The sequence below is a fragment of the Eublepharis macularius genome, chromosome 6, assembly GCF_028583425.1.
Source record: "Eublepharis macularius isolate TG4126 chromosome 6, MPM_Emac_v1.0, whole genome shotgun sequence".
Lineage (NCBI taxonomy): Eukaryota > Metazoa > Chordata > Lepidosauria > Squamata > Eublepharidae > Eublepharis > Eublepharis macularius.
This window is the reverse complement of record NC_072795.1, coordinates 61,894,910-61,905,150: the sequence shown is the minus strand read 5'-3', so window position 1 is coordinate 61,905,150 and position 10,241 is coordinate 61,894,910. Positions and strand designations below refer to the sequence as shown.

Here is a 10,241-nt window from a genome sequence, read left to right as displayed (position 1 = left end):
TATTATTTTTTATTGGAGGGGAATTAATTACAGATTACAAACCCAGCCTTCCCAGCTCCCACCTAGTAATCCATGACCACCAAGAAGAACAAAGAAAGAGACAAGAAAGAAGAGGTGGGGAGAAAAGAAGCAGAGAAGGAGAAAGGTAGAATGAGAAGATCAAGTAGAGTGAGATAAGGGTCCAACAGCACCTTAAAGAGTGGTCTTGAAGGTGCTATTGGATCTGGATCTTGCTCCTCGACTACAGACCAACACAACTACCAGCCTGAAACTATCTTAAAGGTAAAGTAGAATAATCACAGCCATTACATCTAACTTTATACAAGTACACATTTCTAAAAATGCTGACAGAATATACTTAAGCCTTCCACCTATTAAAGGCTATCTTTTCTCCAATTGCTAAATCAAGCATGCCCTCTACTAGAAGTGAATAGAACAAAACAAACGAGCAGCTAGAAATATTCCTGGAAATCTCTATTTCATTTCGTAAAGTGGCTTCCAGAACATTGAACCAAATCTAGGAAACCAAGCACTGTGCCAGCAGCATCTTGTTTTCCTTAATGGCACAATCTCTTACCAACTAGGTCCCAACTGGAGAGAGCCCTTATATTATACCACCTAATTAACTATGTTGGCGGTTGCCTAAGTGGTTTTTTTCCTCAGCACTACCTAGGCAATGACATTGTCTCCCTGACAATCAGATACACACAAGAAGAGGAGCACTGCCCCTCCTTTGCTATTGCTTTCAGAAACACTTGCTTAATTATCTCTGTTGGAAGGGTGGAGATAGATGTTGGGGAAATGTGAAGAAGGAAGGTTTTGCCTGAAAAATCATAGGGAAAGGTATGGGCCTGGTCTGGAATGGAGGTTTTCTGGAAGGAAGATGCAGGTTGGTCAGACAGATGCACCACTCTAGCACCGGACAAATCCACACTCACTCATCTTCCGCTTATCTTGTGCTGTCGTGGCAATCGCCTTTATTCCACTACCAGGCTGTGCATCCTCACATCCACCCTTCCAGTGCGTCTTCATGGCACAATCAGTTCTCCAGACGCCACCGAGTACAGCATTACCATGGGCGGTTCCATCCTCTGCCGTCAGAATTGATGGCGCACATCACTTCCCCTTTTTTTTAAAAAAGGGGTCAATTATCCGTTATACCGATATCTTGAATTTGTTTCCCGCACCTGCCGTTCACTGGAGATGACCGTTGTTGGAAATACAGGATTGCTCAGCTTAGCACCTCGCACCTCTTGAAAATTGGGGAACTCAATAGGGAAATGGTCCCCGTGCAACATGCGCATGCTCCGGTGACCGTTTCTTTTCCCGCGCAAACCGCTGCTCACTAGGGTTGGTTTACCGGTATATCGACCATTGTGCACTGTAAAAAAAAAAGGGAAGAAAACAGATTTCCGCAAATATCACATGGTTTTGAGGGAAGGCACAATAGTGGTGTGGTGATGGTGGGGCACACGCGGAACGGGAAAGCATGTAAGTATCTGCGTGAATAGCATGCCGCTTGCAAAAAAGCCGCGGAATCAAATAGGTAGTGTGGATTCGGGCACCATCAGGGCACTTGGACAGTCGGTCTCTGTTGTCTCTGTGAGGAGAAGTGCCACTGGGCAGGGTACAAGTAGTCTTGCTTGATCAATCAAAATTGATAAAAGCCCTGGAAGACCTCAGCCATAGGCTCTCTCTTTCTCTGAGTCAAATGGCAAACATGTACACCACTGAAACGTCAGCTATTTCACAGTTCTCACCTAGTTTTCTCATCAGGTTTCTCCATCCTACTGCAACATCCCTCCCATCCAGCTGCCACCAAAATATTGTTTTTTATAACATTCTTAAGTCAAGCCCCCTGCAAGCTATTGGCCTACTCCACCCTTTCAAAAACAATCCTGTCTGCACACAGAAAAGGAAAACTTATGAGGAAAACATAGGTCTGTTTGGGAACGGGGGGGATTCAGAGAATCATGCTATCTGCTTGTTACTTGGGCAACGGTGATCAGCAGCAATTAATGCAAGAACACACATACCCCATTTTGCTGCTGAGTGTCAAAAAGGATTTGCTTCATTGTGGGAATGAAACTGCAAAGCACAAGGATACTTGGCAGCCATAGGGAACAGCAGGATGCAAAGGTAATAATTTATTGGCACTATCATCATTTAGAATAAGAAAAAAGTGAACATAAAACAGGATTTTTAAAATGTGACTATATTAGTTGTGCACCAGCCTACCACTTGATCAGCTAGCGCTTGATCAGTTTCCTGCAATCCAGTGCCCCGCCGACACTCACCTTGTTCAGGGTCCATTGTTGTTTGCATGTAGTCTACTTGACGAAAAACTCAGTGATTTAGAGGGAGGACTATGGTCGAGGTGATTTTTGTAGTATATACAGAGGAAGAACTTTCTGGCTTGCAGTCATTATAATCTGCATGGAAACACACAGAAGATCTTCCATATGGATACTAATCCTACCTGTGCAGAATAAAGAACAGTACACAAATAGAAGCTGAGATGTGTGGCTAAAATAGAACAAAACATATAGCATCTTTAATAAGAAAAAGTGGTCAATTATTTTCATATTTCAAGGGGGGATTTAGGGATTAGTGAGTTATAGGCTTTAAAGATAGTCTTGGTGCTAATGTTATTTCAGTAGCTAATTTATGAAGACTGGCAGCAAGGTCTTCACTAAGGGCTTTGTATCATTCAAAGGAATAACTGTCAGGCCCTGGGGTCTTCCCTGTTTTCATTGGTTTGATATATTTCTATTTCAGATAATAAGACTGGATTTATGAAGAGCTTTTGAAGTTTCATTTTACTTTGAAAAACCCTTATTTCTACACCCAAGGTATTCTCTTTCTTAGTGTATAACTTGGAGTAAAAATTATAAAATAATCTGTCTTTTTTTTTTTACTGCGCACTGTATTATTGGGTCTTAACATTCCAGGATTAATGTTTCTGGTTTTTTTCAGTTTTTCTTCATGTATGTGTATATGTATGTATGTTTGCATGTGTGTATGTGTGTGAGACAGAGCACTTGCGTCCATTTATAATATAAGTTTTCAGTCTTGACGTTTTGATCTCATGATAGTGAGGTGTTAAGCTTCCATCAAGGTTTTTATCAGACATTTTCTTTTGTTTGTAGTCTGAAAGATAAAAGCATGGTCCAAATTGACCAAAAGAGTTATTTCTTTAGAACATTTGCTTGTTTCCTCTCCAGATAGGTGCTCTAAGGTGGCAACATATTTAGATTAAGAATAATAGATTAAATATATCTACTGTTGCATTGTATATACCTAAACATATGCACACATACATAGATACGAATATGACCAGCACAAGCATTCATAACGAGAGAAATTAGCAGGGGAGGGGGAAAGAAAGGGACAGTCTGGCCATGGATTAAGGTCATCATCAGCCACACTCAGGGTCCAGGTTATTCTTCAGAACTCAAGCCAGTATCCACGAGGCAGATAACAGATGGAGATATTCTATAACAGCCTCTGAGTTTATGAATTCTTGAAACTGATTATGAGGCCAGATATACAACATAGTAGGACACCTAAAATAGTAGATTATATTCTTGTTATGAGCCAGATTTTTTGCTCGCTATAAATTCCTTCTCCAATTCACTATCTTCTTTGGAAAATCCTAGAACAGGAATAATGTGCAGTCATCCACCTCTCTCCCACTATTTAAGAGATCTCATGTCTGTTTCATGAAATCTTCTTTGACTGCGTACTTCAGCAGTTTAAAAATTGCTCTTTGGGGAGGTGGCATTTTCAGGAGGTCTTCTTCGTGATAGACCTCATCTTATGTCTATGAGTGACACCACTTGGTCAATGAGGCTTTCAGTTTAGCAGCCTTAGAATGTAATGGGGTTGGCCATCTTTTAGCTGTTTTGTGTTCCCTGGGCCCTTCACAGACTAAGGCCAGAACGTTTTTAACCTCCTCCAGGGCTGTCTCATCCCAAGTGACTGCAAACGGTCTTAGTTCTTGCTCTGCCAGCCTATTGGCATCCACCAATTTTGGCCAGGCTACCAGACTTATTTTAAAAAAAGTATTTAAACTGTCAGATTGTACACACAAGCAACTTTTTTATTTCAATGCATTATGTTGTTCACATAAGCAAATAATGATCACTCAGAATAAGTATGTTCAGGGGAATTCAAAATTTACTCTGCTGTGATGTTCACATGTGATTCAAAGTCCAGACAGGTTACAGATTTCTCTCAGCACGAGTTCAAAGTATCGTAGCTATGCTTCCTGGAGGTCACACTATAAGTCCATAGGAAGAAGCAGAGCATTTGAAATGTCAAATACCATGTGGATGTGTGGGGGAGGAAAGTTTGGAGGATTAAACAGATGGGGAAAATATGAAGATCACTTCAAATTAATGTTATTAGTTAACATGTATGTATTAAACTTAATGAAATCTAAATTTTAAAATACAATGTTTAAATAGCATTGGCATCAGTAGGATTTATGCAACTTAACTGAACATAGAAAAATACCAAGAAATGTAATTCTTGATCCATGTGTTATATCACACCGTTCTATCACATACCTTTACGTGAGCTGCTTCTCCTGTCAGTCATATTCTGGATGTGTTTTCCACTCAAGTGTCCTTGGAGGAATGGGAGAACGAAGCCAAAGCAGTACCACTCACTCAACGAGGGCAGGCAGTTGACCAAAACTAAGTGGTCAAGATAGTCAAATGCTGCCAACAGATCTAAAAAAATCAGCAGTGTATGCCTGCCTTTATCAAGATGGAGTCAGAGATCGTCAACCAGCTCCACCAAAGTGGTCTTAGCACCAAATCCACACTGGAATCGGTCCAACGCAGATATTTCCATCAAGAAGCCCTGGAGCTGCTCTGCCACTGCTGATTCAATTACTTTGTGAGAAATGGTAAATTCAAAACTGGGCAGTAATTTGCTAGCTCATTCTTATCCAAAGAACCCTTCTTCAAAAGTGGTCTTATTATCGCCTTTTGAATGGACTAGGGAACCAATCCTGAGAGAAAGATAGATTAATAATTTACTGCAATGGACTTCCCACACATCCCAAAAGGATCTTACCAACCAGAAGGTACAGGGGTCCACTGAGCAGGTGGTAGGCCTCATAGCACCCAGGACCCTATCAATGTCTTGAGGGTTAAGTAGGCTGAAGGAGTCCAAAAAAGGATCCAACAGAATGTGTGGAGCCTCTGGTACTAGTTCTAATTTTGGCTGCCAGATCCAGGAGGAGCTTAGAGACTTTATCCACGAATAAAGTTACAAATAAAACACAGCTAGGGGCCAGATCATCTTTTACTTTAAACTCCATAGAAGTAGTAGTTAATTGCCTGATCAATCTAAACAGTTGCACTGGATGTGAACTTGCAAACTCAATAGAGGTGGCAAAGTAAGATTTCTTCATTGGTCTTTAAGGTGCTACTGGACGAAAAGCTGGGTCTTAAATTGCAGTTGATCTGGACCTTTCTAAGGCATGCAAAACATACTTTTTAATTTCCTGTGTGTTTCCTTTACAATAGCCATGAAAATGCACAATTGCAATTGACACATGCTCCTGATCTATTCAATTATGTAATGGATTATAAGTTTATACATTAAAAAGGAATAGAGCAACATTTACCAATATGCTTTTTATATTTGAATGCTACCTCATAACAGCAAAGCAATGCCAAGTAGTAAACCTTTCATCCTTCCCAGAGCTGCAATCCAGATGCTACTTCCTTCAGAGTTGATCAGCCCTGTCCTGATCAGCTCAAGGGTTTTGCTGAAATGAGCAAGACCAGGTTCTTCCCCACACCCACATTTGCAATGCAATAATTTGCTGTAAGTTATATACTGGTTTAAAGCAGGTAGGAGAAGAGAATAGAACTATATCAAACCCAGGTGCGCTGTCTGTCTCTTTAGGGCACTATGACTAAGACACCCAGCAAGTCTGAGCAGTGACTGTCTAGGGGATTATTGCTCACATTCAAGTGATTAAAATTGTTCAGCTTTGGGTTTTGGCCTCAATAGTTCAAAATACCACCTGAGGCACTACAGGCTAATTGCCCTGAAATACACTCTCTCTTTCAGTCGCAAAACATCAGAAATACCATGCTCATACTCTGTATTGTAGTCCCCATCATGTTTCCTTGGAGGTCAGTAGATTCAAAATAGCTTTCAGATGGACTACATAGAATGTACTTTGTACCATTTCATCCAAGTACACTGAGCAATGTCATTGGTGGATTCAGGGACCCATTTTTGCAGTTCTTAAATTCCCTTGGATTTTGCCACCAGAGGGCCTTCCTTAACCAGAAAAGGCATGTCAGCATCAGAAAGCGCACCCTGGTAAGAGGATGCCTTGCTGAGGATCAGAAGGGCTGGTAAACTGGGCTCTCTGAAATATAGTTTATCTTGGAGGTGCTATCAAAAGCCAATAAGGGTGCCAAAAAAGTATTGCTTGGAGCAGTCTCAGAAGAAAATGATCATGTGATGCAGCTAGGAAAAATGGTACAAATAATGGTACCAATAAAACTTGGTTGAAATGCAGCAGATATTCATCTGGTTAGTGTTTGGACCTCTTTGAAATCCTATGCAAGATCCGTGGAGATTCATAATGGAAGAAAGTTGAGGTACAAGTGCAATAAATAAAATATAATAGAAGGATGGGTTATGTAAGGATATAAGTCAGTATGTGTTTAGTGGACAATTACTCATGTCTTCTTCCATTGTGACTGAGGCAGGAGGATGTGGCATAACTGATGTTACTTTTCTGGGCTACAATCAGCATCCCCAGCCAAGGATTCCCTCTAGATCTGTGAATACATGAAGCTACTTTGTACTGAGCCAGACCATTGATTTATCAAAGTCAATAATGTCTATTCTGACTGATGGGGGCTCTCCAGGATCTGTTATAGAGGCCTTTCACATCACCTGCCTTTAGCTGGAGATGCCAGGGATTGAACCTGGGACCTTCTGCATAAAAAGCAGATGCCCTACTACTGAGCCATGACACCTCCCCAGTCACACTACTGAGACCCTGCCTGAAAGCAAATCACATTATTTGCTCAGCTTCAAAGCCTCCAGCAGTGAAATCCCAAGCAATGTTACACCTTCCTTAGGACTGCACTGCAAGAGGTGACAAATGCTCATGGAATATCATTGTCAAGTCTCCCTCTCTCTTGGACCCCTGCTTCTATTCCATTACTTCCTTTGTTGGTACAATGAGACATAGAATTAAGAAAGCATGAGCTTCCATCTCACAAATCCAGTTATGCTCAAATGCCTATTCCCATCCCAATACCTTCTAGTAAAACATGGGATATTATTCTTTTGTTATACAATTACTGAACTTAAATTACATAATTCATTGTATTAATTATGAGCAGACTATGATGAAATTAGTTCTTGGCTCTTGAAAGTGATAAAGGAGATAGCACCCCCCCCCCCTCCAATTGTGTTTACGCTAGCAGACAAATTGTTTCAGGCATTTGACCTCACTGCCTTGCTTGTTTTTGCTATGTGTTCCTCTAAGATTTATTGTGATATGTTGCTGGCAAAGCAGTAGGTAGCTTATGAGATTATTTGAAGATATGCTTTTTGACTTTTTTAATTTTAGGAAACAAGTGATAGCATAAAGGGGATACAGAAAGAAAAAAGGGATTGTATTATATAATTGTATACATCAGAAATAATTATATATAAAAAAGTATGTAAGATCAAAAATATTTCTTCCCTAAAACCCCTTCATTATACTTTTTGAAGACATTGTCTATAAAATACAATGGTACTTACTTGTGTTGGGATACGTTTAAATTCAACATTTTAGGTTTCAGATTTCATAACTAATCTGTTTTGCAATTACATTACTGGTTTCATCATTACTACATATTCAGTATTACATATTTTCACTACTTCTACATATCCTCTATAACTTTTAACAAATATTTTGATAGATAATATATCAAAATATAAAAGGAAAGTCTATAATTTATTGCTTTTTGACTTTTGATTGGTTTGCATGCCCTAACAAAACGTTTTGCACACCTCTCAGCTCTTTCAAAGAATTCCAAATTTTTGCCTTCTTAAACAGTGACAATGTAAATTTTGTTTAGCTATTGCTGGAACATTTATCATTTTGTATTTAATCAATGCTGAAGCCCTGCCATTATCCATAACCAGCAAACACCAACAAGGGACCACCTCTAGATCACAACTGTTGAGTAGACATGGGCACGAACAGCATTAGGAACGGAAAAAACCCATGAACAGCCTGTTCCTCTCTTCGCAAACAAGCCATTCGTGAGACTCCATTCTAAACGAACAAGTGGTCATTGCAAGCCTCGTTTGTTGCCTTCATCAGCCTTTCGTCAAGCCAGACGGTCTGAGGCCTTTCAATCAATTCCCCTGGCAATGGCAGGGATTGAACTCCATCTGAACTCCTTCTGGCTTTCCTTCTGGCTTTAACCCTTCAAAGTACTTCCAGCAGAGTCCCATTTTTGCCACTGTGAAGAGAAAAGGACAACAAAGGGGGAGAACCATGCATCATGCCTTTCCCAGGGTGCAATCTCTCTGAAACTTGGGGGGGGGGGTCTTCGGAGGAAAGTGAGGACTATGTTCCCTGCAAATTTGGTGCATATTGGACATTGGGAAGGTCAGTTTGTGGGGTGTTTAAAGGGCCCTGCCCCTTGCACATGGCAGAAAAAGGCTCTTTAAACTATCAGCTGGCAGGTGGCAGGGGGGAATTCCCCCTGTCACCTGCCAGGTGATAGTTTAAAGGGATCTTTAAGGGGCCACGAACAATGAACATGTTTGTGAACAGGTTCATGTTCATTACTGTTCGTTCTTCGTTCTTCGTGGATGGCAACGAACAACGAACAGCTTGTACATTTTTTTTCTGTTCGTGCCCATGTCTACTGTTGAGGATTTGCAAAGAAACAACTGGAGATATACACTAGAGTAATCACAATAATTCTCCTCCTCTAAATAAGAATAATTCCATTGCATTTTAAATATAAAGTGCACAGTGCTCAAATGCATAGTGTTAATGAATAAGTATTCAATAAATATAATATACCATAAATACTACATCAAAATCTACAAAAGTATCCCATCTATATGCAATATCACTGGTTTGTACAGAAGTCCAATTGGTGTAGAGCTACCAAGGAAAACCACAAAGTAAGTGGTAATTCACATTGAATATGTCAGAGTTTTATTGTTTGAAGCCTTCCATTTTGGTCTTTTTCAGGAACTCAGTGGAATGGAATAAGAACCTCCAGAGATGATCCGTTCCAAAATGTACACATAGATCAACTGTATTTAATAGCAGAGCCTGACGAGCTTTGCTCCCCACTTTTCACTCAAGGCTTTTTCAAAGGCGCATATTACATATGACAAACAAAACTCCCATTATTTATTCTATTTCAAGTCACCAGGTTGAGAAGAAACGACAGTATATTGCCTTGAGGTTCATCTCTAGAGGTTCTTATTCCATTCCAATGATATTGTATATAGATGGCATCTTTATGTACATTGTAATGTAGTATTTATAGTATGTTATACATATTGATTTTTTATTAACACTATGCTCTTGAGTAGACATAGGCACGAACAGCACTATGAATGGAAAAAAACCACGAACTGCCCATTCGTCTCTTCATGAACAAGCCGTTCATGAGGCTCCATTCTAAACGAACAAGTGGTCGTTGCAAGCCTCATTCGTTGCTTTCATCAGCCATTCATCAAGCCAGACAGTCTGGGCCCTTTCAATCAATTCCCCTGACAGCGGCAGGGACTGAACTCTGTCTGAACTCCTTCTGGCTTTCCTTCTGGCTTTAACCCTTCAAAGTACTTCCAGCAGAGAGTCCCATTTTTGCCACTGTGAACAAATAATGACAGCAAGGTGGGCACATGGATCATGCATTTCCCAGGGTGCAATCTCTCTGAAACTTGGGGGGTCTTTGGAGGACAGTGAGTACTATGTCCGCTGCAAATTTGGTGGGTATTGGACATTGGGAAGGTCAGTTTGTGGGGTGTTTAAAGGGCCCTGCCCCTTGCACGTGGCAGTAAAGGGCCCTTTAAACTATCAGCTGGCAGGCGGCAGGGGGGAATTCCCCCTGTCACCTGCCAGTTGATAGTTTAAAGGGATATTTAAGGGGCCACGAACAACGAACAACAAACATGTTTGTGAACAGGGTCATGTTCATTACTGTTTGTTGTTCATTGTTCATGAATTG

General features: G+C 40.5%; 1 non-coding gene across 1 annotated transcript; it reads right to left on the bottom strand.

Annotated features, from left to right (window-relative positions):
* Positions 1-6,947: 6,947 nt before the first annotated feature.
* TRNAK-UUU (transfer RNA lysine (anticodon UUU)) lies at positions 6,948-7,022 on the bottom strand. The gene has a single exon. It is a non-coding gene; the product is annotated as a tRNA-Lys (tRNA).
* Between the last annotated feature and the right edge of the window lie 3,219 nt (positions 7,023-10,241).